Here is a 24,893-nt window from a genome sequence, read left to right on the forward strand (position 1 = left end):
ATCTATTTTCCTTGAGGGTTTCCTATAATTGTATGTTCTGTATCGGGAGGTACCACTTGGACACAAATTTAACTAGTACAGCTTCAGAATTGTTACAGGAGAGGCTAGAGGAAATTCAGGGTGGCGATGCTGGGAATCTGTATTTGAACAAGTATTCCAGGTGATTCCACTGCACTTTGGGAAGAGCCTCAGAGAATAACTCTTAATACTGCTCAAATAGACATTTGCTTTTAGTTAAGAAGAGCATAAAACAAGCAAAGATATCAACAGACTTGATTAGTTTAGTGGTTAAAAGGTAATAGGTTCTTTTCTTTAAATATTTAGTTAATCAACTGGAATTAAACTTAGTTGTGGACATGGCTTTTAGATTTGTTCCACTGGACAGGTGTATCTATTACCTGCGAATTATTTTTGGCCTTTAAAAACAGTCTTCTCACAAATTATGCGGAAACTTCCTCTTCTCAGAGTCTTTATGTCCTTAGTGATTTGTGTTGCAGAGTTGGCTTTCCCTTGTTAAAGAATGAGTCTACCAACCTAGCAGCTTATGCGGGTATTCTCAGGCAAGCCTGGGTACAAACCACCTGTAGATCTTTTAGAGCCTCCAGTTGCTGAGGCTGCCCTCCTACCCCAATCAGAATCTCTAAGCATAGGGCCCAAAAACCTATTTCCTTAAAAGTTTTACTGTGCAGCTAGGCTTGAGATCCAGTGGTTAATGATAGCAAAAGAAACTTTGAGATTTTCCAACATAATTTTCTTGATTGGACATTTCTTTACTGTTGGTATAGCTAGAAACCATTGTTGTCTAGGTTCAATGTACTCTATGAAACTCTGGATTTTGTGCCAAGCCATCTCTGATACACATACTGTGATGATAGTGTCTAAGATTGCTTCAGGGGGCTTTATTTCCGGGGTTGATAAGCCCAAGACAGACCAACTGACAAAGGTAAGTTTTCTCTAAGTGGCAGTTTGATTTCTTGATAAACAGTGACAGAAAACTGCTTGAAGCAGTGTCATACCATCTGGTCTGAAGAGCTGCGGAAAGAGGGTTTTGAAGAATTCAGCACTTGGGGCTTTGAATCACCTTGGTACTCTATTGGGTAATGTGAGCTTGACTATGCTGAACAACAAAGGTTCTAGCTGACAAGTCTGACACATTTAGGTTCAGGTAAAGTTTTGAGAGAGGGGTGGAGGCACAGGACTTCGTCACTTCCAGACGCTGATATTACTGACAAAGGACGTCTGGGCAATTTTTAAGATCCCTATGTAGAGATTTATTTTACAACACCTCTGGCTTATGCCTGAATCGTCCAGATGCTGAGACCATTGGTTCCCTGAATGTTTTCCTATATGCTTCTTCCTGGCTTGTCTAGATAGTTCCATGACAGAATGTAATTTCCAGAAAGCAAAAATTACTTCTGTCCACTTCTCTAAGGGTTTAGCACAGTCCCATTGAGACACAACTGCTGAATACTTTAGAATGAAGTAGACCTAGTGTTCTCTGCGGGGAGCATTCTGCCCCACTTCTAGTTTCCACACTCTAACCATCAAGTTGGCACAGATCACTGCCCACCGTCTAGGGGTAGGTGATATGGGAATTAAACACACCTTCCCTCAGCCGTGCCCAAATGATGAGTGTCACCAGAACACCCCGTGTTTACTCAGTCCTGGAATGCCTTCCTCACTGGTGAAAGGAAAAGGTCGTGGAACTTTCACATAACATGGAACAAGGGCTATAACCATTTTCTCACAGGTGCCCTTAAATCTTGCTACTCAAAGCTGGGGTCCTCAGATCAGGAGCATCATCATCACCATCTAGAGCTGGTTAGAAAGGCAGAGTATCAGTTTTCCATCACAAATTTACTGGATCTGAATCCTCTTTAACAAGATACCCAGGGGATAGCTATTCATATTTAGAATTTCAGATATCAATTGATGTATTAATTCATTCATTGGGCAAAAACAGCTCCGGAAAACAAATCCAGCCCTTTGTGCCCGCCTCGCACCGGCTCCGCACGGTAGCAACCGAACCCCCAGGGACATCGGAGCGGGTGTTGCCGAGGGCAATTTGGTGATTGGCTGGTCAGGCCACGTGATAGGCGGGGGGACTTTCCTGTAACCCGGATTGGGCTCTCGCGGACTCTGAGGCCGTGTCGGGGCTGGCCTGAGCCGGGGACGGAGAGGCGCGCGCGGGGGCGCGAAGGCACGAGAGCGCGAGTGCGCGTGCGCGAGCGGCGGGGCTTTCTCACGGAGCCGTCGGAGGGAGCCGGAGCGCTTCTCCTGAGGTAAGCGCAGCTGCGGGGGCGGCCCTCGCCCCTCAGCGGCTGGTGCGGACCAGCGGGTTGTGCCAGGGCAGTGCTGGGCAGGTGGAGGGGAGAAGTCTGGGGTCCGCCCTCCCCAGGAGCTCTGCTCCGGGTGGATGCAGACCTCGGGCTCAGCCATGCCCGTTGGTGCCTCGTTTCCCTTTTTTCCCTTTTCCTACCCTCCAATGCACCTTCCCAGCCCCCTCACCATGGTGACGAGTCCGCCCGAGGGGAGTTGCCCACCTGGCAGCTTCGTCTCTGCCTTTGTTTCCCGCCTGGAGGGATGCTGGTATCGGCCCCCTCCCCAGGTAAAGAGTGAGCGTGGTGGGGCGGGGCATCACGGACGCCGGACTTGGGCTGGGCCTGGGAGAAGATGGCTTTAATGCAGTGGGACCTGTCACATGTGAGAAGGAAAGGAAAAAAAAATGTGTCACTTTAGCCAAGCGGCGGGACTCGAACTAATCCGGCGGTGAGCAAGCCGAATTCCTAGCGCAGCTGTGCGGGCGGGGGGGGGGCTTGACCGGTGGACCGAGCCCAAGTGTTGCTGGTAGAAGGCTCTCCGGACCTGCACGCCAGCTCGCACCCCAGAGTTGCATCGAAACTGAACGCTTTCAGCCTGCCGAGGGAACCTAGGTTTTCGTTAAGGGGTGAGAAAAAAAATTTTAAAGCAGTTGGGCGCTGGTCTAAATAAGAGGTTACATTAAGGATTATAGATACAGCGAAACTGATGACTGGTAACTGTGAGGAGGGAAATGCCTGCAGTGAACTGCAGACCAGACCGTCACAGTGAGATTCTCCTTCAAGATAGGGATTTGGGGTGTGTGTGTGGGGGGGGGTGATTATCTCTGTAAACTGAGGTCTTTCTGGGCTGCTGGAGAGAGTAATTATTTTAAGCGTGTTAATGGCCTGTAGGGAGAAGGGAAGGCATGGTGTAAATTACACCTGTTCAGACCTCAATTCTTTGAAAAGTGCCTGTTTAAAGACCATTTGGATGCCAAAACGGTTTGTGTGTTGGGGCTGGAGGGATGTCTCCTTTAAGTCCTACTTTAAAAGGGGGAGGCGGTTGTGTGCAACACATCTGGTTTCCTACTCCATTTCCCCAGACCTGTAATAGCAAGGCCATACTGTGTATCTTATGATGAAATATTAAAATTCCCTTCAGTTTTCCACTAATTTGTTGGATGTATCTTGTAGTCTACTTGGTAAATGGCTCATCGGTCATTAGGATTTTTACCATATGCTGGAGTTTCACCGTGATCTATTTCGAACTTATTCTGGCGTGAGCTGGAGAGATCTGTCTCCCTGACTCCTTGGAGACATGCTGTTTCAAAGCCCTTTCATTACTCTTACCTTCCCCCATGCAAAGTTTTGTTTCTTCAGGAAACAGTGCAATGCTTCAAACATCTAAGACTCGTATCATGCCTGTGAAGTGCCTGCACTTGCTAAGAAATCAATTTACTTGGCAAGTTAAAACAAATTGAAGAGGGAACACTTAAATTTGTTAGGGGAAATCAGGACATTTATCAGCTGCAGCAAATCAACTTTTTGATGGTTGTCTGAGGTGAATGGAAGTAAAAGAGGTTGCTGCAAAGCTTTGGGGGAATGTAACAAATGACCCTAGCAAAGTGAATATGGATCATCACCTGATAGATTGGAATATAAAGTATAATTAGTGGGAATAATTAAATTTGTCAGTGTTTGGTTTTTTTTTTTTTTGTTTTTTTGTTTTTTTTTTTTAGGTGGCATGTGATGGTGGGGAGAAGGAATTCTGAAGGTGGAGTAGGTGGTATAGTTTGAAAAGATGTGCTTTTATGTTTAGAAAAATGTCATTTATGTAAATCAGATAAAGGTCACACTATGTTTACATTTAGCCTTTGGCGGAGAGGCAGGGGTTTTAAAAAGGTAGAGAAACATTTATAGGCTTATCCTAGGGAAAAGAGGGAGATGGGCTGGCTTAGTTCATCTTGAGTGAGGGAAGCAGTGTGCCTCAGTGACCTGCAAGACAAGGTTTTATTTTCTGATTCAATGAAAGCCCACTAATGTTGCTTTCCACGCAACCACAAAATCATTTCATTTCTGTCATTTCTGTCCTCTGGGTCAGGAGCGGGGAGGATGGAGAGCAAATGAGAGATTAGAGTCCGACCTGCATACCTAAGCAATCGTGTCCTTTGCACAGGATCTGTGTCACATTGTGTAAACATAAGAGCCTTCACATTGAGAGGGGTCTGAGCATCTTCCCTAAGACCTGTGCTACAAGATACAGCTGGATAACATTGCCACAGGTGGGGCATGGGTGAGATCATCTGATACAGAAGCACTGGAGGAAATGTTTAATTCAGTGAGGCTCCTGCTTGCCTTAGAGCCTTGAGGAGGCATTTCCAGGCAGACCTCATTATTGGCTAGCCTGGCTGGGCTGTATATGGCTTCCACAGGACCTGCCTTTCGTGATGGAGACTCCTGTGGAGGTTCCGCTTCTCAGGTTTTAAGCATCAGTTAGGTTTGTTACATGCTCTAGAAAAGAAAGGCTCACAAAGACACAAATCTAGCCTGCCATTCTTTCAGGTCCTTGGCTCCTGTCACCCATAGGCTTCCAGAAATAAGTTGTGCCCTCCCTACCAGTAGATGGCACTGCTGTCTCTGGAATTCCTGGAGGAGATGACACACAGAGCTGGCAAACCAATGGTGCGTCGCCTCCAGATTGTGAAAGGCTGTGTCAGCTGTCAAAAAGAATCTAAAAAAAAAAGTTCTCAAGGCCAGAACTGTTTATTTAGGTGGGAATAATGTGTGTTACGGGGATTGAGGAATGGGTACAATTTGCTGGTGGTGTGTAGGAGAAAGGGCAGAGGGTAAACTGACAATTAAGCATTGTATCGTAGGTTTTAAAAGCTCTTGGCATACGTTTTGGTTAATTGAACGTGAGGTTGAAATTATGATTCAATCAAATTCCCCAAAACTTAATAATTTCTAATTCTTTGCATATAAAGCTAGTTTACACACATGGATAGGACTATGGGAATAGACATGTAACTTTTAAACCTGATGAATATCCAGTAATTACATGCTGTAAAGATAGTGGTGAGAGTATTAGTTAAACAGTGGTGGTTAAGTTACTGTACTTCAGGGCTGTCCACAGAAGGTAGGTCAAAGTTATTCTGAATCAGTTTCTTCTAAAACTTAGAAATTCCTGACAAATATTTTAAGGTTTTCTTAGCTAGTGCTCTTCTTTCAAGATTACATTATTCCAAATCTTGAATTTTGGTTTTATTAACCTTATTAGCCAGGGTTCACTTATCCATTCCCCTGTTTTGAAATAGCTGTTCTTTCTTTGTTACTGATTGTTCTTTGAGATGGAGTTTGTAGCCATATTTGAAAGAGGAGAGTGCTGTTGACAGTGAGGTTATAATGTATATGGGAGCCTCCGTTTTGACCCTGCTTGAGCTGCAGGATGCTGCCTCTGGGTGTCATTACCCCAGTCACCTGCTTCCTCGTGCAGTTCCCTTCCTGTGGCTCAGCTTATTTGAGGTTTATTTCTGTCTCCAAGAGAGCTGATTAGCTGGTCTTTACTACCAATGCCGAATCCTGAAATCCTGCTGGTGCTAGATGGCGGTAGTCACAACAGTCTTTTGCTTCATTATGTGACCTCAAATAAATCTTTGCCTGTCTGAGCCTCCGTTTCTTGCCCGATCACTGGATTGCTGAGGTGGTGTGTGTCTATTAAAATCTCTTCCAGTCTTAAATTCTGTGGCACGGTGACTCCCATAAGGTATTTCTGAAGCCTCTGAAAAATTCTCTTACAGAAGGTAATTTCATACTGTGAGCCTAGGGCAAAAAGAAATCTCACTAATACTTCTTCCCAGAGAAATGATTATGCATTGTGTTAAAATCCTAATAATTCAGAGTTGGAAGAAACCCTAAAGGTGGTTTAACTCAACTTTCTCATTTTATAGGCAGAGAGTTTCAAATAAGAACTAAGTGATAGAACTAGTTAGTGGTAGAGAACTAGGACCTGAGCTCAGACTCCTCTCTGTCTTCACTTCTTCAGTGTTGCCTTTCTCCACTTGCCATCAGACTCAGAATATGCTGTGTCTACAGGGCTGGAGCCAAGAAAATTCTCTGAGTAATTCCTTAATGTGGCATTTTAAAGCCACAGCATGAATAACATTGAGTTGGGGTAGAAATTCAAGGTCAGGCTTTTCTTTGCAGCTGTTCTTTTCCTCACTGACTGATCCTCAGTAATATTCTTTATGTGCATCTTTGGGTTTTTAAAACTTTTTTGCATGCTGTTTCCTATAAGAAAAAACTTTCATCATCCTAGAAGAGTCACTCCCCATTATATAGTCTTATATTAGGTTCATGGAATTCTGAGTGCTCTGTGGAAAAAGTATTTCCGTATGATGGGCTTCTTTCATAATCTTATATATTTTATCTTATACATGTAGCACATTATTCTGAGAAGGTTTCTTAGGCTTCAATAGACTGTTAAGGCCAGGGAGTGGGGAATGGAATCCATGGCACAAAATAGGGTAAAAAGTCTAGAGTCTAGAGTAGGTTGTGGAAAATTGTCAGTATGAGAGAATATTTGAGGAGCTAAAGACACTACGGTGGATGAGGATTGGGGGCGGGGGGACAGGGTGGGTAGCATACAAAAGTAAACTTAAGGAAGTTCTTGGAACATTTTACCTTTATTAACATGTTTAAATTGCTCACTGAATGAAGATGCTAGTATATTTTGTTCATGTTAAATTAATAATGGATGTGCAAGTATTGATTTCCATTTATCATTGCTTGCCCAATAAGTACTCCCTCGTGATTTCACCAAGACACTTTGATATTCATGTTGCTTCATTGAAGATAACATGCATTGTAAGAGGGTTCTCTCCCCACCCACCCCACCCCTGCCTATCTGATTTGATTTCAAGATAGTCCGTACTTTTCTGACTTGTAACTTGGGGTTTTTGACTCCTATTTTTCACTTCTGAAGTCCTATGTTTCACTATTTTTACTATAAGCTCCTAGGACTCCCCATGATCTCAGAGGTTCAAAATAACATACATGTCAGGATTAAAAAAAAAAAATCTTGAGATTCCTTTATTTATCTTTAGGGTTTATCATAGAAACTGCTGCTTCTTGGCTAATTATTTTTTTCTCTTTTCTATTTGCAGCCCCCAATTCTCTTTTGCTAATTGTTCCCCAAATAATAGGGACCCAGTCTGTATATATGAAAATCTTTTTGTTTTTTGCCAGGGAGTATATAGAAGTTAATTTGTGTTCATATTTTGGACATGTGAAACATAACTTTGAAGATCACTACATTTGGAAGAACGTCTGCTTGAAAATCTCTTGATGTCTTTTCCGTGACACCTTGCCTACATTTAGTACCATAGTGATCCAAACTGGTGAATGCTACCTTCTGGTACCTTTTTGGGTATGGGCTAGAATAGTATCTGTTATTGCTTTAGCAGAAGAATAAAAATTACCCTTTGTTTCTCAGGTTATCAGTTGAGTTATGTAATAATAGAAAAAAGTCAACAATTTCTGCATTCTTTTTCCAGAACCCTAATTTATTGAGAGATTTGGGGGGCAGTATTGACATCTCTGAGTTTATTTCCTTTTCTGGAAATAAGAGAGAAACAGTGACCACTTAAATTCTTTTCATTTCCAAAATCCTGTGACTCTATGAAATTTTATATGGTACCTAGACTAAACCTATCCTAAAAGTGCTAGCTAGTTGGGAATTATAATCAAGTTAGTGCCAAGATAATTCTTGATATCTGCAAATTACTTTTTGGCTTACAAAAATACTCTTTCTTTATCTTCTTTTTACTTAAAGTGTAGTCAGAGAACAGCAGCACTGGTATCATCGGGGAGTTTGTGGGAAATGCAGATTCTCAGGCTTCATGCAGGACCTACTGAATTGGAATCTGCATTTCATCAAGGAGGCCAGGTGTTATGTGTGCATGTTAAAGTCTGGAAAGTGCTGCTTTGTCTCATTTTGAGTCTTACATTGACCCTGTGAGGAAGGAGGTATTTTACAGCTAAAATAACTAACTAACAGGGAACCAAGATTCAGTTAACTAACTAAGCCAAGTGTCTTACCCAGAACTCTCTACACCAAACATAACACTGTCATCTTGGTTGGGCTGGAGCCAGCCCCCGTATGATGGATAGTAACTATTAGCTGCCCAGCAGCCAATGGCTTAGGTGTGGCTATGTTACTGATTGTAGCCACTAGAACCTGAATGGAAGTGCAGTAGTGTTGCAATCCACTTATGGGGGGGAAAAACACATAAAGAGAATGCCTAGGTGAGCTTCCACGCTGTTTCCATGCCTGGCTGGTTGGAATGGAGAGGATTCTTAGGGCAAGCTTGGAATTTAGTTTTAAAAAAGGTGGCAGGACATTCATTAGCCTGGGTGCCTGGATCACCACATGAGGGAAGCCACTCCACCGACCTGTTCACCTGTTCAGTATGTATATGGGAACAAGAGATAACTTTTATTGAGCTTGAGCCATTATATGTGTTTGCGTCTATATGTTGAACACTTAGGCTACTCACAAATTTACTTGAGCAGTGACTCTGGACTTGAAGTTATGGAACTTGTGGCCTAATTCATTCTTTTACTTTTTGTCTTTGGCAGTTGGTGATCGATCAGTGGTGGTCCAATATGCAGAAGTGAGTGAGTGATGAAAAGCAGCAGAGCTGATGGGTTATGAGGATGTAAGTGTGTTTGAAGGCTCTCTCACCCTCTACTCCAGGGTAAGTCAAAGGCATTCTCTGCCATTTTCCTGGGCTTACTGTCATAGAGGCTCTGGTCTCAGTAGCCTCTTGGAGTCAGTATAATGAGGTACTCTGTGAAAGTTCCCAAAGCCTATATTGATTGAACTAACAGACACCATGGAAATCAACAGTTATGAAGACAAAATTCAATAGGGTGATGGGATGGAAGTTGTGCATGGAAATATCTTAACGCAGAAATTTTCAGTGAGTTTGTGTGGGATGTGATTTACATGGAGGAGCTGTTGACTTTCCTGATAAATGCTGTAGAGAAGGGAACCAGGCCTAATGGCCTTTTTCTTATAGTTGTATCCTCATGTTCTGCTGCATATAGTTCTCTCTCCAAGCATCCTCTTCCATGGCTTACTGTGCTTAACTTTTCCTTCATTAATTTTTTTCCCCAGGAAGGAAACCACTTATCACAGAGTTGATGATCCCGCTTTGGGAAGTGGGAGATTCTCTCCTCTCTTTGCAGTACTAAGTATAATGGATACGGCATTGGGAGCATTAAAATCAGAGCTGGCTTTGGATTTTCATTTGTGCTGAAGATTTTAAGACCAGAGGGAGAAACATACTGTTTGGTGTGCCCTTCTCAGAGTACAGGTGGAGGTCCAGGAAGGATAAGTTGAAAGAACGTCATCACTTTTCCGAGTTTCATGGCTTCAAGAGCTTAAACTAAAACCAGACTCCTTCAAGAGAAAAATCATAATTGATACCGATCTAAGCAGGCTAAGGATGGTCAGCAAAGAGACAGGAGGTAAAAAAAAAAAGGTACTCAGCTGAAAAACTGGACGGAGGTTGTTTTAAGCATCTCTGATTCAATACTGTGAGACTTTGGCAGATAATGTCCCATTACCCAGGGCTCATACAAAGGGCAGCCAAAAGGACTGATGTCCTTCAGTGTCTCACGTGACTTAGTAATGAGTACAATTACTGAACGAAATAGAAATTAGGGTCTGTAATCTCTGGAGATTCCCATAAGCATACACCATTACTGCTCTGGAATAATGCATGGCTTAGAGATAAGCAAGTAGAAGAAAAGGGAGTTGCAAAGCACTTAACAACAGAAAAGTCCAGGTGAGCAGCCAGATATACACCATAGCTCAGGGCCTGGAGGTTGCTAGCTCAAGGACCCGGTCTTTGCTAGGTTTTCTCCTTGAAGGAGAGAAGCCAGACTTTGCTAGCTTTCCCTCATTTTCCTCTGTGGTTCCCATGGATCGTACATTTTTAAAGTAATTAGAAAGTATAGAAGGCCAGAAATAATACTTGATTGGCATGTTCCTGTGTAAATACTGTACAAGGATCAAATTGTGAGGGAGCCATTCTTTATTGATTGGGGGGCAAAGAAAGTAATGCTAGAATTGCCAGCGAAGCAGGGGTTCTCATCCTTAACACTGTTGACACTCTGAGCCAGGCAGTTCTTTGGGGGTGGGGTAGGGGAGGGGCTGGCCTGTGCACTGTAGCATGTTTGGTAGGGTCCTTGGCCTCTACCCACTAGATTCCAGTAGCACTCTCTATAGTCAAAAGTGTCTCCAGACGTTACCATATGTCCTCTTGGGGTGGGGGCAGGAAACTGCCAACAGTGAGAACCACTGCTAAAGTAATTCTGCTGAAGGGATTGGATTTAGCAGAGCAAGAGTTGTTCTGGGGACTAGATTTAATCATTTAGCTTCATTTTGCTACAGTTTCCCTACTTAATAAACTCAGTAGCCTAAGAAAGTGATGTACATAGTATTTGTTGTGTGACTACTTGGGGGCTCTGTAAATATTAAGAATGCCTGTTTCCCCAAATTTCTAGGACCCAAGGATCACTCTTAACTTTGTGAAAGTATTAACTGAGGAATATTGGGAGTTTGAAGAAGGGAGAAGGATTGTTGGTGAGGGAAATGAACAGTAACTGGATTCTGATTTATTTTAAGGCTTCATGTCCTATTTGTTACAGCAAAGTATTCTGAATGAAGGCTTTCTTTTGGAACATTAAGAAAGAGGGGAGTGAAGGAGGCAAAAAAGAAGGCTATTGAGAAGAATAGTCAAGGAAATTTCTTTAAAAAAAATGGGGCACCTAGTTGGCTCAGTCAGTTAAGGGGTCCAACTCTTGATTTTGGCTCAGCTCATGATCATACAGTTGTGGGATTAAGCCCCGTGTTGGGCTCAGCACTGGTGTGGAGCTGCTGTAAAATTCTCTCTCCCTCGTCCCCTGCTTGTGTTGCGTACACACTCTCTCTCCCTCTCTCCTCCTCCCCTCCCTCCCTCCTCCCTCCTTCTCTCTCGCTCTCTCTCTCTCTCTCCCTCCCTCTGTCTCCCCCCTCCTCTCCCTCCTGTCTCCCCCCGGCCTCTCCCTCTGTCCTCCCCCTCCTCTCCCTCTCTCTCCCCTCCTCTCCCTCTGTCTCCCCCCTCCTCTCCCTCTCTCTCCCCCCTCCTCTCCCTCTGTCTCCCCCCTCCTCTCCCTCTCTCTCCCCCCTCCTCTCCCTCTGTCTCCCCCTCTCCTCTCCCTCTGTCTCCCCCCTCCTCTCCCTCTGTCTCCCCTCCGTCTCTCTCTGTCTCCCCCTCCTCTCCTCTGTCTCTCCCCCCATCCTCTCCCTCTTCCCTCTGTCTCCCCCCTCCTCTCCCTCCTGGTCCTCGCCCCCTCCTCTCTCCCTCTCCCCCCCCCCTCTCCCTCCCTCTCTCCTCGTCTCCCTCCCTCTCTCTCCTCCTCTCCCCTCCCTCTCTCTCCTCCTCTCCCTCCCTCTCCTCCTTTCCCTCCCTCTCCTCCTTTCCCTCCCTCTCCTCCTTTCCCCCTCTCTCCTCCTCTCCCTCCCTCTCTCCCCTCCTCTCCCCTCCCTCTCTCCCCTCCTCTCTCTCCCTCTCTCCTCCTCTCTCCCTTCCTCTCTCCTCCTCTCCCTCCCTCTCTCCTCCTCTCCCTCCCTCTCCTCCTCCTCTCCTTCCCTCCTCTTCTCCCTCGCTCCTCTTCTCCCTCCCTCCTTCTCTCCTACTCTCCCTTCCTCTCTCCTCCTCTGCCTCTCTTCTCTCTCCCCTCCCCTCCCTCTCTCTCTCTCCTCCCCTCCTCTCCTCTCTTCTCTCTCCCCTCTCCCTCTCTTCTTCTCTCTCCTCTTTCCCTCTCTCCTCTCTCTCCTCCTCGCCCTCTCTCCTCCTCTCCTCTCCCCTACTAGCCTCTATTCTCCTCTCTCTCCTCTTCTCTCTGTCTCTCTTCTTCTCCCTCTCTGTCTCTCTTCTCCCTCTCTGTCTCCCTTCTCCCTCTCTGTCTCCTCCTCCCCCCCCCCCCCGTCTCTTTATCTCTGTTTCAAAAAAAATGTTTTAGTTGACACAGAATGTTATATTAGTTTCAGGTGTACAACATTGATTCAACTTCTATGTTCTGCTGTGCTTGCCACAAATGTATCTACCGTCTGTCACCATACAATGCTATTACTATATCATTGACTATATTCCCTATCTTGTGACTTTTATTCCTGTTACTTATTCATTCCATTACTGGAAGCCTGTATCTCCCCCTCCCCTTCACCCATTTTTGCCCATCTTCCCACCTCCCTCCCCTCTGGCAACCATCAGTTCTCTGTATTTACAGGTCTGATTCTGCTTTGTTTATTCATTTGTTTTGTCTTTTAGATTCCACATATAGGTGAAATTACAGGGTATTTTTCTTTCTCAGTCTGACTTATTTTGCTAAGCATAATACCTGCTAGGTCTATCCATGTTGTCATGAATGGAATAATTTAATTGTTTGTTTGTTTTTTTAAGTTTATTTATTTTGAGTGAGAGAGAGGGGCAGGGAGAGGGAGACAGAAATTCCCAAGCAGGTTCTGCACTGTCAGCATGGAGCCCGATATGGGACTCCATCTCACAACCCATGAGATCATGACCTGAATTTAAATCAAGAGTTGAATGCTTAACTGACTGAGCCACTTAGGCACCCCAAGATTTAATTCTTTTTATGGCTGTGTAATATTCCGTTGTGTGTGTGTGACCGTATGTGTGTACACACATACACCACATCTAAGGAATTGTTTTTTCATGGGGTGGTCTCTTAATGTTAAAGTAACTCATGTATAAGTACATAAAGAACATAAAGAAGTGACGACCCTCAAAAGAAATATATCCTCCCAAATGACCACTGATCCTAGAACAGATTTTATAGGTAATACAAAAAAGACCACAGAATATTTGTAGAAATGTTTTTATTCTAAAACCTTTTATTTCTGTTTCTTTGGAAATGTGGAAAGGGTTTATCTTCAACCTATGCCCTTTGAGTGATAAATAAAAGTTTTAATATAACATGTGTTCTTTTGATACTCTTCTAGAACTGTGTTGGAATGGTGGTAACCCTGACCTAGACCTGAAACAGTTACATTATTCTAATAGAAAGCCTCATTTTGACTCCAAGACAGGGCCAATGCAGGAATTAGATGTAGAGTGTCCTGGCAGGTTTGAGTTCCACCTTGCTGTGTGTCTGGCCCCTGTAATTGTTAGACACATCCACAAAATTTACAGCAAATAAGACCTCCAGGTGATTCTGATGGATGCTAACATTTTATTTTATTTTATTTATTTATTAAAAAAAATTTTTTTTAAACGTTTATTTATTTTTGAGACAGAGACAGAGCATGAACGGGGGAGAGTCAGAGAGAGAGAGAGGGAGACACAGAATTGGAAACAGGTTCCAGGCTCTGAGCTGTCAGCACAGAGCCTGACGCGGGGCTTGAACTCACGAACCACGAGATCATGACCTGAGCCGAAGTCGGACGCTTAACTGACCGAACCACCCAGGCGCCCCACATGCTAACATTTTAAAAGCACTACTCTTTTCTGATGTTTTTTTATGTTGTGACTTCTTACGAATTGTCCCTCTCTGGCAGGGAGTGCACTGAGAAAGTATTTTCCAGGTAGTCAGAAGATATGTAAGATTTTTTTGCGATAATCTCTTACGTCATTTTCCCAAATCATGGTCTAAACCTTTTCCTGCATTGTTCAATACAGTAGTAACTAGCCACGTTTATCTATTTTTATTTAAATGAATTAAAATTAAATTAGAAACTCAGTCCTTCATTCATGCCAGCCACATTTCAAGTGCTTCATAGCCACATGTAGTTAGTGGATACCATATTGGACAGTAATATTAGGAATGTCCACAATACTAGGAATTTCTACGGGGCATGGTGCTTTCATCTACAAGGACCTTACTTGTTGGAAACCCTTATTTTTAGTGATAATATGCTCTTGTTCTAACAAGACTTCACCTCATTTAAAACAGAATTGCATTTTGGACTTTTTCCATCCTGGGGAGCTTTTCAGTCTGAGTGTTTCTTGCTGAACTTTTACCTTGCTGTGGCATCTCTCTGTTACAGAAAGTGCCATGGGCCTGTCTCTCTGACATAAGTATACTGCCTCTAAAATATTTGCCCTTTAATCAGAAGTTTCTGAGCTGTCTCTTTCCGTTTGGTCTCTCCACAGTGGTGAAATTTGTTTGTGCAGGTTGTCTCTTTGGATACTGCCTAGAACTTAACAAAGAGCTTGGGAGAGGTAGCAAGAGAATTTTCACCTTTCCTTCTGCCAAGCCCCAGTGTGGCTCACAAAAGTGTTTCAGAAGATGGTAGTAATTCATAAGCCTAACCTCTGAGGAGTTACGCCCTAAAGAATTAGTCTCTAAAGCAAATTTTCCAACAGACCTATTATAGTACAAATTTAGTAATTAAGCCCTTTAGCAATGTGGTAGAATTTTCAGTTGATATTATCTATTACTATTACCAATATTAGTTGCTCAGAAACTATCATAATTAGAACAAATGAAAAGATGCGGAAATAAAGACACAATTTTTAAAAAGATGTAATTTAAATCTGAGCCCAAGATTGTTTTTGCACGGTAGGGGGAATGAGAGTAAGAAGTCTGTGTGCCATGAGTATTATCGTTGGAGGTGAGGAGAAGGAGGTCAGCAGGGGCTGAGACTGATCTTTGGACAGCCTTTACTAGACTGCTTCACTTCTGATGGGGTGCATTGCTTGTTCTCTTACTGCTCTCCTCTCTTCAGTTTGCCTTTCTTTCTTGCTTTTTGTCTGCCCCAAATGTTGGAGAGGGCTCAATGTTTCTCAAGGGAAGTGCTATTAGCATTTTGATAGAAAGATTCATCGTTGTATGGAACTTTTTTGGTCTATTTATGTCCATTATAGGGTGTTTAGCATCTCTGGTCACTAAATTTTAATATTACTGAAACCAAGTCATCAAGTCAACCAACATGTCCCCCCATCACCCCCTACTTCCAAATACCTATGATTGAGAATAACTGACTGCTAGAGGGATGAATGGTGTGTTTTCGGGGGAGGCAGGAGTAATGAGTTGGAGAAGAAGGTACAGAAGCTTTGTGGGGGCTGGCTCATTAATTTTTGATATAACCTGACCTTTTCCCAGTGCTGGAATAGCTTTGGCAACCAATTTTATTCTATAGGGATCAGAAGAATCAGATTTTGTCAATGTAGAGATTGACCCCTGAGCCTTAACTCAAAAGTCACAGGAGGGAATCTGTCAGTGCCGCAGAAGATAGACTACTGAAGCTCCCATAGGATTTTGGGTTTTCATTCTTGACTCACTGTGGCTAATCTTCTACATCTAGTTGAAAGTAAATTGTGGTCTATATGTGGCAACAGAAAAAATGCAACGATGGCAATTTTAAGACAATCCAAGGGAGATAGGCTTCACTAGCCATTTCTTTTCTTTCTCTGATTGCAAATAATTGGCAGAGTAGCCCTTAAATTTGTGAGGTTATATGTACGCTATCAGAGAGGAGATCTGAGGTTGTGTTATAGTTAATAAAGAGAAAAGGAAAGCTTTGAGTCATTTTGCTGTGGGACCCATATAAATGTCTTTGATCCCAAGAACAGAAATTCATTTAAGTCACCTAATAAATGGAAGGGTTAAAGATGTGTGAGAAAATAAAACAATGTCAGATATGTAGCAAGTTGGGAAGAATCCCAGGGTTCTTTCAGATTGAGAAGGAGGTGTAGTCTGGTCAGACCTCACAGAGACAGGACCTAACTCAGGACCAGGAAGATTGTTCCCAGTATTCTACAACTCCAGGATGTTTGGTACTACCAGTGGTTACTCAATCCATATTCTACTTCTTGACCATTTAATATGGCATAGCATTTCCATTTTGGCTTCTCTCCTCATGTATTCCTGTTCCTGCTTTTTCTTTTTGTCCCCACAACCTAACTGGTGATCTGTGTATGGAATATGATAGTTCTGTAGTAACTATCATCCCTAGTGGTCAAAGCTCTTCTACCAGAAATCTTAGGGTAACTGATGCCCTCTCTTGGTCCAAACAGCTGTGACCTGGGCTACTTGCCTCAGTAATGACTGCGGTCCTGGCAATTTCTCTAGCAGGGAGCAATCATGACATATACTGATACAACATGAGCTCTCTCTAGCATTAAGATCCTGAATTCTTAACTCTTAGAATGAATATAAACAATATTTGTGGGTTCTGTGTAAAATAAAGAATTGGAAGATTATTTGTGAAGCCTCCATGTTCAGTAGCAATTGTGAAAAAGCCTAAATCCATTCTTTTGGGAAGATTGGCTGCATCCCAAGGCAGAATGGTAGGGAAATTGCTGGGCTAGATGTTTGGAAAATGAAGAGTTGTATTTGCCATATGGATGACTTATTTTTTGCATCTGTCAAATGTGATTCTCTCAGCCACCCATGTATCCCATAGGAATAATGGCGAGGTGGCTGTCTAAATGTTGAAAGACGTTTTGACATTTTTGACAAATGTTGTTTAACAGCTGGGTTTGTAAGATTCTAGTTCTGACAAAGGAAAATAACTTGGCTTATGACTCTAAAAATAAATTCTGTATAGATGTTGTCATTTTGGGGATTACTGCCTTACAAAGTAGACTTAATGTTTGTGCTATAGTGTGTTTTGTGCCTTTATCCCTGATCTTGGAGAGTTAGCTTCATTTGAACCAATAGATTGTGACTTTACAAGGTAATGCGTTTTCATATTGTGGAAGGCTCTGTCCTTACTGATAATTCTGTGTCAGGGTAATCACAAAGGTCCTGGCTTCATGGACCCGCACAGCTGTGAGTGGTGTGATCTGTGGCAACACAAACAGACCATTGGTTCATGGAATTGATTTAAGGCTCTCACACTTCTCAAGTGCCTGGAACACAGTGGTGCCACATATAGACAATCAGTATTTCCTTGGGTGTAACTTTCGTTGAAAACGGCAAAAGGGGAGTTCAGCAGGGCTTCTGCAACTGCTGATTGAGAAAATAATGTAGTCTGTTATTGAAGGGTGATCTGGATCAGGTTTCTCACCCTGCTGCTGACTACTGAGATAAAAAGAGCAAAGATGAACCATTTGCTGCAGTTTCTCCTCGTCTGACTCTGTGAAGATCCCTCTCCATCCTCTCTATTGAATTTTTTTTTTATAGAGGAAAGAAAAAGGGAAAAATGTAGAATTGTATCCAGTGAGGTTTACTATCCATATTTTTTCTGAATAGGAACATTTATATTAGATAACCACATATTGCCAGGTTAAAATCTTTAATATTAAAGAAGTACTAATCTTATAGTATAAGCTAAAGTAACTCAAATTTGTGCATGTACAATTTTTTTTTTTTTACAAAAATAAGACTATATTCTCATAGAATCAGGTATTAATATGTAGCCCCTCCATGAAGATTTTGTAGCAACAGTAAAGACATCTGCTCTCTCTAGGGTATAAAGAGATTCTGAAAGATGGCCAAGAGCCAGGATCCTGAGTCCTGAGATTTTTGTCCTGCTACAGGCCGCTCTCTGTGAGTGTTAAATGTGCACAAGGGTAAGGACTATGAGTGCAGATGCCTGAGGGCAGGGCTGAAACCTCTAGCCTTGATGAACTGGCCTGTCCTTCCTGTGAGCCACAGGAAGGGGTGATTTCATTCTCTACCCTTTGCCTCCGGAGCCCATCATTCCATCTTGGCCTTCACCTTTCCAAGAAGTGAAGCTATAGCTGAAATAATGTCCCCAAGTGTGACCCATTCTTTATCAGCATACCCCCTTAAGGAGGCTTCATGGGCAAGGAACAAGGCAGATAGGCACATGCTTCTCTTAGCTATCAAAAGCTGTCCCTGTTTTGGGGGAAAGAAGACTTACTGGAGCACTTCTGGAATTTTTAATTATTGACATCAGTAAAGCATTAAGCAATAGGACATTAGGGACCCCCAACTTAGAAGATAATGTTTTTACTTTGAGAGACCCAAATCCTATGTTAATACGGTGCTTGATTTTAAATCTTTGTTCTTTCCTGGTGTTTCTCCAAATGACTTTCCCTAATGCCTTGTTTAGATTCTTTAGTCTCTTTGACACCTTTCTTACATTTTTGTCTTATCTGTGGTTCCACCAACTGGCTGCAGTACAAGGTGCTTCTTAACTGGGCATAAAGGCTGTCCACAGTCTGATTCCCAACTTTCTGACTTTCTTTCTGTTCTTTCTACACATAAACTTCTCCTAACTCACATGGGTCCTTGGTCCCATTTTCTCCTGTTTGCATAGAATGCCTGTTTTTTCTCATTTTTCTTCAGTGACCAATTGGTTTGGCAGTATTGATAGACCCTTGGCCTAGGACCCAGACCTGCATTTCCATCCTGCCTGTATCAGCTTTTAGAAATGTGACTTTGGGAAAAATATTTAATTTCTGTCAGCCTCAATTTTCTTACTTTTAGGTTGGGGTTCATAATATCACCTTATAGAATAATTGTGAGCATGGCACTTGTGGTGCTTTTCCACCTGTATCCTCTTTTCTGTGTGTTTGGCACAGAGTTCTGCATGTAGGCTCATCATATGTGCTTGCTGATTAAGTTATTATTTTTTGTATGTTTATTTTGAGAGAGAGAGAGTGCATGTGTGCATGTGCACAAGCCAGGGAGGGGCAGAGAGAGGAAGAGAGAATAATCCTAAGAGGGCTCTGTGCTAACAGCACAGTGCTGGGCTGGAATTCATGAACCATAAGATCATGATCTGAGCTGAAATCAAGAGTTGGCCACTTAACCAACTGAGTCACCTAGGTGCCCCTGACTAAGTTATTGCACATCACAGCAGAGTTGGTTTGCATCACAGTTCTTGATTAGCCATCCTCTACCTACCACTTTCATGCCTTCTCTAACCACATCTTTCTTTGATAAAGGCCACTATTCCTAGCCCCAGCCAAGCACCTGAAGATATATTCTCCCCCCTCCCCCTGTGATTGTGAAAATTATGTTCGTGGACATTCATGGGGCTCTAGTGTATCTGCCCACATCAGAAATGGACAGCAACTTCAAGGTTACTCTACATAACCTTGATAAGAGATTCCTTCACATTTGTTTCTTCTCATATATAGTAAGATTTATCGTAGAGCCAAATGCTATCATTATAGCTGTCATTGGAAGGTAAGGCATACATATTCTTAAAACAAAGTTTTATAAGGCCCAACCAACAGGGTTTTTATTCCAAACATCATTTAATAAAATGCAACATGACATTAACAGGTTTGCTTGGACAAACTCTTGGAGTTCATTTAAGCAGACTCTGCCCTGTATTGATTCTCAATTATAACATGTTAGCATGAATAAGCCTGCCAGTGTTCTCAAATGATGGTGGTGCTCTCCTGGCAGCTCTGCCCCTCTCTGAATACGGGGCTGAAAGCATATCAGTGTTTCTTTTGTTCTTTCTACTTAAATTATGGTTTTCTACATTTTGTTCAAATAATTTAAGCCATATGTTAGGTCAATAAATTTTGGTTTCATAAACTCTAACTCCTCCTATCCCTTCTCTTTTTACAATTTTTCTTATTGTCTCATGCACAAAAGAAGTCTTAAATTTTTTTCCTACTCAAGAATAACTTAGATGCTTGTATTGCTTTTCTAGTTTGATATATTGGTTTTTTAAGTTATTAAAATGGGCTATAATTTCATATAGATGTGTGGTTCTCATTAAATTAATTTTGTCTCTTTTTTTCTTGAATTTTTTTTGGCAAGAGACAGGAGTATAACTACTTAGATTCTTTTGCATTCTTTGGTTATTCATGTGTATTGCTAAATGGACCCTTACCAGTTGTTTTGTCTCTTTTTTTCTCAGGCTTTTGAAAGAAATATATAAAAAGCCACAAAAATGTTTGTGGTATGAAAAGTTGTGTTTCATTCTTCTCAGATTCCTCTTTTGGAGAAGAGTAAAGATACATTTTTTCCCCTCATAATCAGAACGATTATCTAGTGTAACTTCTTTGAATAAAGACATATTATAGGCAGGCAATAGGAGCCCCTTGACATTTCATTCCATAGGTGCTGATGGAGGGAGTGCCCATATTTGTGTTTCAGAGGAGAAGAAAGGGAGAGTGGGAACAATAAACTGTGAAACTGCTTTGCACTTTGTTGCTGGGCCATCCTTCTGAAAGTCAGGGAGATGTCAGGGCCTCAGCCATGTGCTCTTCCTCACAGAAATATTATAGTTGGAGGAAGCAAGAAATATAACCACTGAGCAAGTTGGATTTTTTTTTTAAACCATGGCGGTAGGATAAGAAAAATAAATGGAAGGAGAGATAGTTATCAGCTCAGACATGTGGCTGTTTTGTTGACTTAGGCCAGATATCCTAGTCTACCTTCAGTTTTAAATAAACCTCTCAATTTCTTGCCGTGTGAGCTAATCAGAACTTTCTGCTGCTCCTGGAAGCTATCCCCTCTTCCCTCAGGATTTAGGAAGAAAAGCTGATGCGTTGGGGCTCTGTCTATAAAGAATTGATTGCCCCTCTGAGGGTTTGCTCCTGAGGAAGGGAAGAACGGCTTGCATCTTGCTCTTGTGCAAATCACACCCTACTCTGCCCTTGGAATCACTGCTGCGATCAGATGTGTGCTCCCTGCCACATCTTGTCCGTCTGGGGCTCCCTTCCTCTTGTTTGGCTATAAGTCAGGCTGCTGAGTGTTGTGGCTATTCTCTTGTGCCTACAAGCCCTCTTCCCAGGGTGGAAAAAATGGAGGAAGAATGCTTCTGAGGGGTGAGAGGTTCAAAAATAAAAATGCCAAGGCAAATCCCTGTTTCACAGATCTGCTCCAGGCCTTTTTGTTTACCTAGATTTACTTCATTGGATATTCTAATTTGAGGCCATGTTTTTGTGACTGGGAGACTTTGTTACTTGCTGGAATTTTTTCCTCAATTATTTGTCTGTCTCCATATTAGACAGTAAGGCCTTTATAAGCATGAACCATGCCATCGACTTCCCTTGGCATTATTTATATTGCCTGTACTGTGGGAAGCACATGACAGGAACTCAGAATAGTGGGGTTTCAGTGCATTAATAATAGTTTCTGCAGTCTTACTCATTCCCTTTACCTCTGCTTACTTACCATTCTTGTATTTGTATTCAATAGCCACTTGCTTGGTTCTCCCTGGAGTAGCATTTATGTTCTAAACAGGTCCAAATTCTCCATGCCTCCAAAGCAGTCTGTAGAAGGACTGAATCAGCCATACTTGATTTTTTTGTTTGCTCGTTTTAAGTAGGCTTCACTCCCATTGCAGAGCCTGATGACCCTGAGATCAAGACCTGAGCTGCTGTTGAGTCAGACGCTTAACCAACTGAGCTACCCAGGTGCACCTCAGCCATATCTGATTTTTGTCTGTTGAGCTAAATCTTACCTTTTCCTCTCTTGTAAACTTGCAATCTCAGGAACATGAGCCACACTTTTGACTTAAGAGGATTCTTTTTCCTTTCACTGCCAGGAAATGGAAGATGCCTAGATCCTTTTCAATCAGGTCTCACTTGGTCTGTGTGGCTGCAGAGGAGTAAGCACACCTCTCTGTATAGTGCATTCTCATAATTGAGAGCCATCCCAAGTCCTCTTACTCAGACCACTTATTTTGTTACTGGTTTTCCATCACTCTGGTGAAGTCATTATTTTCGTTAGAGTTCTATTCCTTATCCTAGTTGTTTTGAATTTTTTTTCTTTTTTTTTTTTTTTTTGCCAGACCCATTTCTTTGAAGGGCAGGGACAACATCTCATTCTCATGTCTTCTTGGCCCCACTTTTTCTCCCTGTAGACAAAAACCTAAGACTCCATTCAAATTAGGTGATCTATAAATGTATTAACCTAATTAAACCCAAGCATTTATAAAATTCAAGAGGAAGAAATGCCCTTAATACATTAACATCCAAACATACTTTAGAGATCTTCTGGTTTACCATCTCATTTTTTGATTGTGGGTTTATTGATTCAATTATTTCTTCATCCCTCGTTCCCTCCCTGCCAGGCATTGTGTAAGGAGCAGCAGATCTGAGGTGAATAAAGACATTGAGCTTATCATCAAATGGAGAGGATAGACATTTAACAAATACTTAAATGTCTTAGGAGAGCTCTAGGTATTGAGAGCTATAGAAGTCCATGATGCTGAGCTGCCTTAGGGCCAAGGAGGCTTTTGATGTTTAATCTGAGAATTTTTAACCTAGAGAAGGGAAGTGACTTGCCCAAGGCCAATTAGTAGCTCATGTGTACCAGAGCTTGGCCTGTAATCTAGATTTCTACCCTCCTTCAAATTTTGTGAGAATGCTGTGAAAACACTCATTGTTAGAATACTTCGGTCTTGAATTTCATTGGGTTACACAGCTTAGCTATTACATGAATAGCTTACATTTTGATAATGTCCTTATTATTTGTATTTGATAATGAGGAAACCTTATATATATTTTCCTTCCTTGATACCTATAAAGCAGTATACTATGTTTTAGTACCTTTTCTCCTCCTGGAATAGTTATTGGCTCCCCTCCTATTAGCTTCTGTCAACACTGATAGTTTATGGCCTTCATGAGTTTTACATTTTTTCAATTTCTTCTAACTCAGTAGAGTTTTGTTTTAAACTGTGTCCTACAGAATGTTAAAAATGGAAAGTGGCCAAAAGATGAGTGATGAGCAAGTAAGAACTTTAATAAAAATTTTGAAATTTTAGAGTAAACTCAAGAGGTTTTCTGAAATGAGTTCGGAGGGTAGAAAATGGTAAAGGAATCCCTTTACCATTCTTTCCTAACTCATTGACCTCTTCACATATGTGGGCCCAGCCAGAAGTGCCATTGGGCAAAAACTGAAGGGAACTTCTCTTTGTATGTTTACTCAGAAATAATTCTTGTACTGTGCATGGGAAGAGGGACCAGATGGGGGGATATAGTCCTTGACAAGAGAGCTACAATAAGGGAGGCTGCTTAACCTGTGGATATAGTAGGTATTCTGCATCCTGCCTTGTACAAATAGCCCCTGATAGAGAAATATTTTATCATTCTACATTTGCTTGCAGAAAAGCGTAACAACAGATACAGAAAATGTGATTGGAGCAAGATGACACATCTAGTTAGTGAGTTCTTGAACTGTGTGAAATTGTCTGTAAAATGTTTATATTTAAGGGCATTTTTTTGTGGGTGGTTCTGGTTTTATCAGATTCTCAAAGGGATTTATGATGACAGAAAGATTAAGAACAATGATACCAGGGGGTACCTGGGTGGTTCAGTCAGTTAAGCATCTGACTTTGGCTTAGGTTATGGTCTCCTGGTCTGTGAGTTGGAGCCCCATGTTGGGCTCTAGGCTGACCACTCAGAGCCTGGAACCTGCTTCAGATTTGTGTCTCCCTCTCTCTCTGCCCCTCCCCTGCTCACGGTCGGTCTCTCTCTCTCTCTCTCAAAAATAAACAAACATTAAAAAAAATAATAAAAAAAAAATGATACCAGCAGAAAATATTGATGATTTTAAAAAGCTTGGGTTGATGGAATCTTTCCTTATGTGTCATGAGAACCAAACTATTAAAAAGTTGCTAAGCTTTATAATGTAATAAATTTAAAACTTATATAGTGAAAATCACCATAAACAAGATTTCAAAGATGTGAGTAATTGAAAAACATGTAGAGCATGTTTGTTGTTAATATCCATAACATGAAAATAGAAGTCAAATTGGCAGTGATTATAAAGTTAACACATAATGGTGTTGGTGAATGTGGGGCCCTCTGGAGCACTATGGTTGGTTGGGTCTGTGTTGTTATAACCTTTCTGGAGCACAGTTTGACAACATACACAAAAATGTAAAATGTATTTACACTTTGGTCTAGCAATTCAACTTCTAGACTTTATCTAGAGAAAGCAATTGCACAGCTGTTGAAAGATGCATACACAGAGATACCTGCAGTTTTGCGTTTGGTTAAAAAAAAAAAACTATAAATAACCTAAATATCCATTAGTAGGAGACATTATTAAATGATACATGTATACTCTGGAATACTAGGTAGGCATTAAAAATGACGTAGTAGTACTTTGTTTTTATGGAGAGATATCCATGATACATTAGTTAAAACAGTTCTGGTTACAGAACAACATAAATAACCCATTCATATAAAATTGTAAATGCATATATGTGAACACACAAAGAATGTTCAATAAAATTCTAGCAGTGTTTTTTCCAAGTGATTTTTATTTTTGTTTTGGTACTTTGCTGTATAATTTGAATGTTTGTGCAATGAACAAGTCTCATCCTTAAAAATCATAATATTTAAAACATGCTTGGCCTTATTGATCAAGTGTTTGGAGCATCATGCAAATAAGACATATTAAATGGGTGGAAAGAACTGGACATTGTTTTTATAGAATATCTATTAAGTTAAACTGTGTATATGCTACTATACTAGGTGATAGAAATACCGAGGAGTGCCTTTGTTTCCTAGGAGCTTAAAGTCTAGGGTATCAAGTGGGTGTGCAGTTCTGTGGTATGGAATATGTAAGTACCTTCCTAAGGCAGCTTTTATGATGGCATGTGTATTCAAATATATCATTTTACCTTGAGTG

The 24,893-nt window shown here is 41.7% G+C and overlaps 1 protein-coding gene across 2 annotated transcripts in view; it reads left to right on the forward strand.

Moving 5' to 3' along the window:
* The first annotated feature begins 2,188 nt into the window (after positions 1–2,188).
* The window catches only part of TMEM108 (transmembrane protein 108), a 364,746-nt gene continuing 342,041 nt past the window's right edge, over positions 2,189–24,893 (forward strand). Inside the window, exons 1-2 of one of the 2 annotated variants that reach the window (XM_030330246.2) lie at positions 2,189–2,282; positions 8,937–9,055. The gene's annotated coding sequence lies outside the window, so the exon portion shown is untranslated. The remainder of the gene's footprint in view (positions 2,283–8,936; positions 9,056–24,893) is intronic. The other variant, XM_030330248.1, reaches the window with a different exon arrangement.

The sequence above is a fragment of the Lynx canadensis genome, chromosome C2 (assembly GCF_007474595.2).
Source record: "Lynx canadensis isolate LIC74 chromosome C2, mLynCan4.pri.v2, whole genome shotgun sequence".
In the NCBI taxonomy this organism is placed as follows: domain Eukaryota; kingdom Metazoa; phylum Chordata; class Mammalia; order Carnivora; family Felidae; genus Lynx; species Lynx canadensis.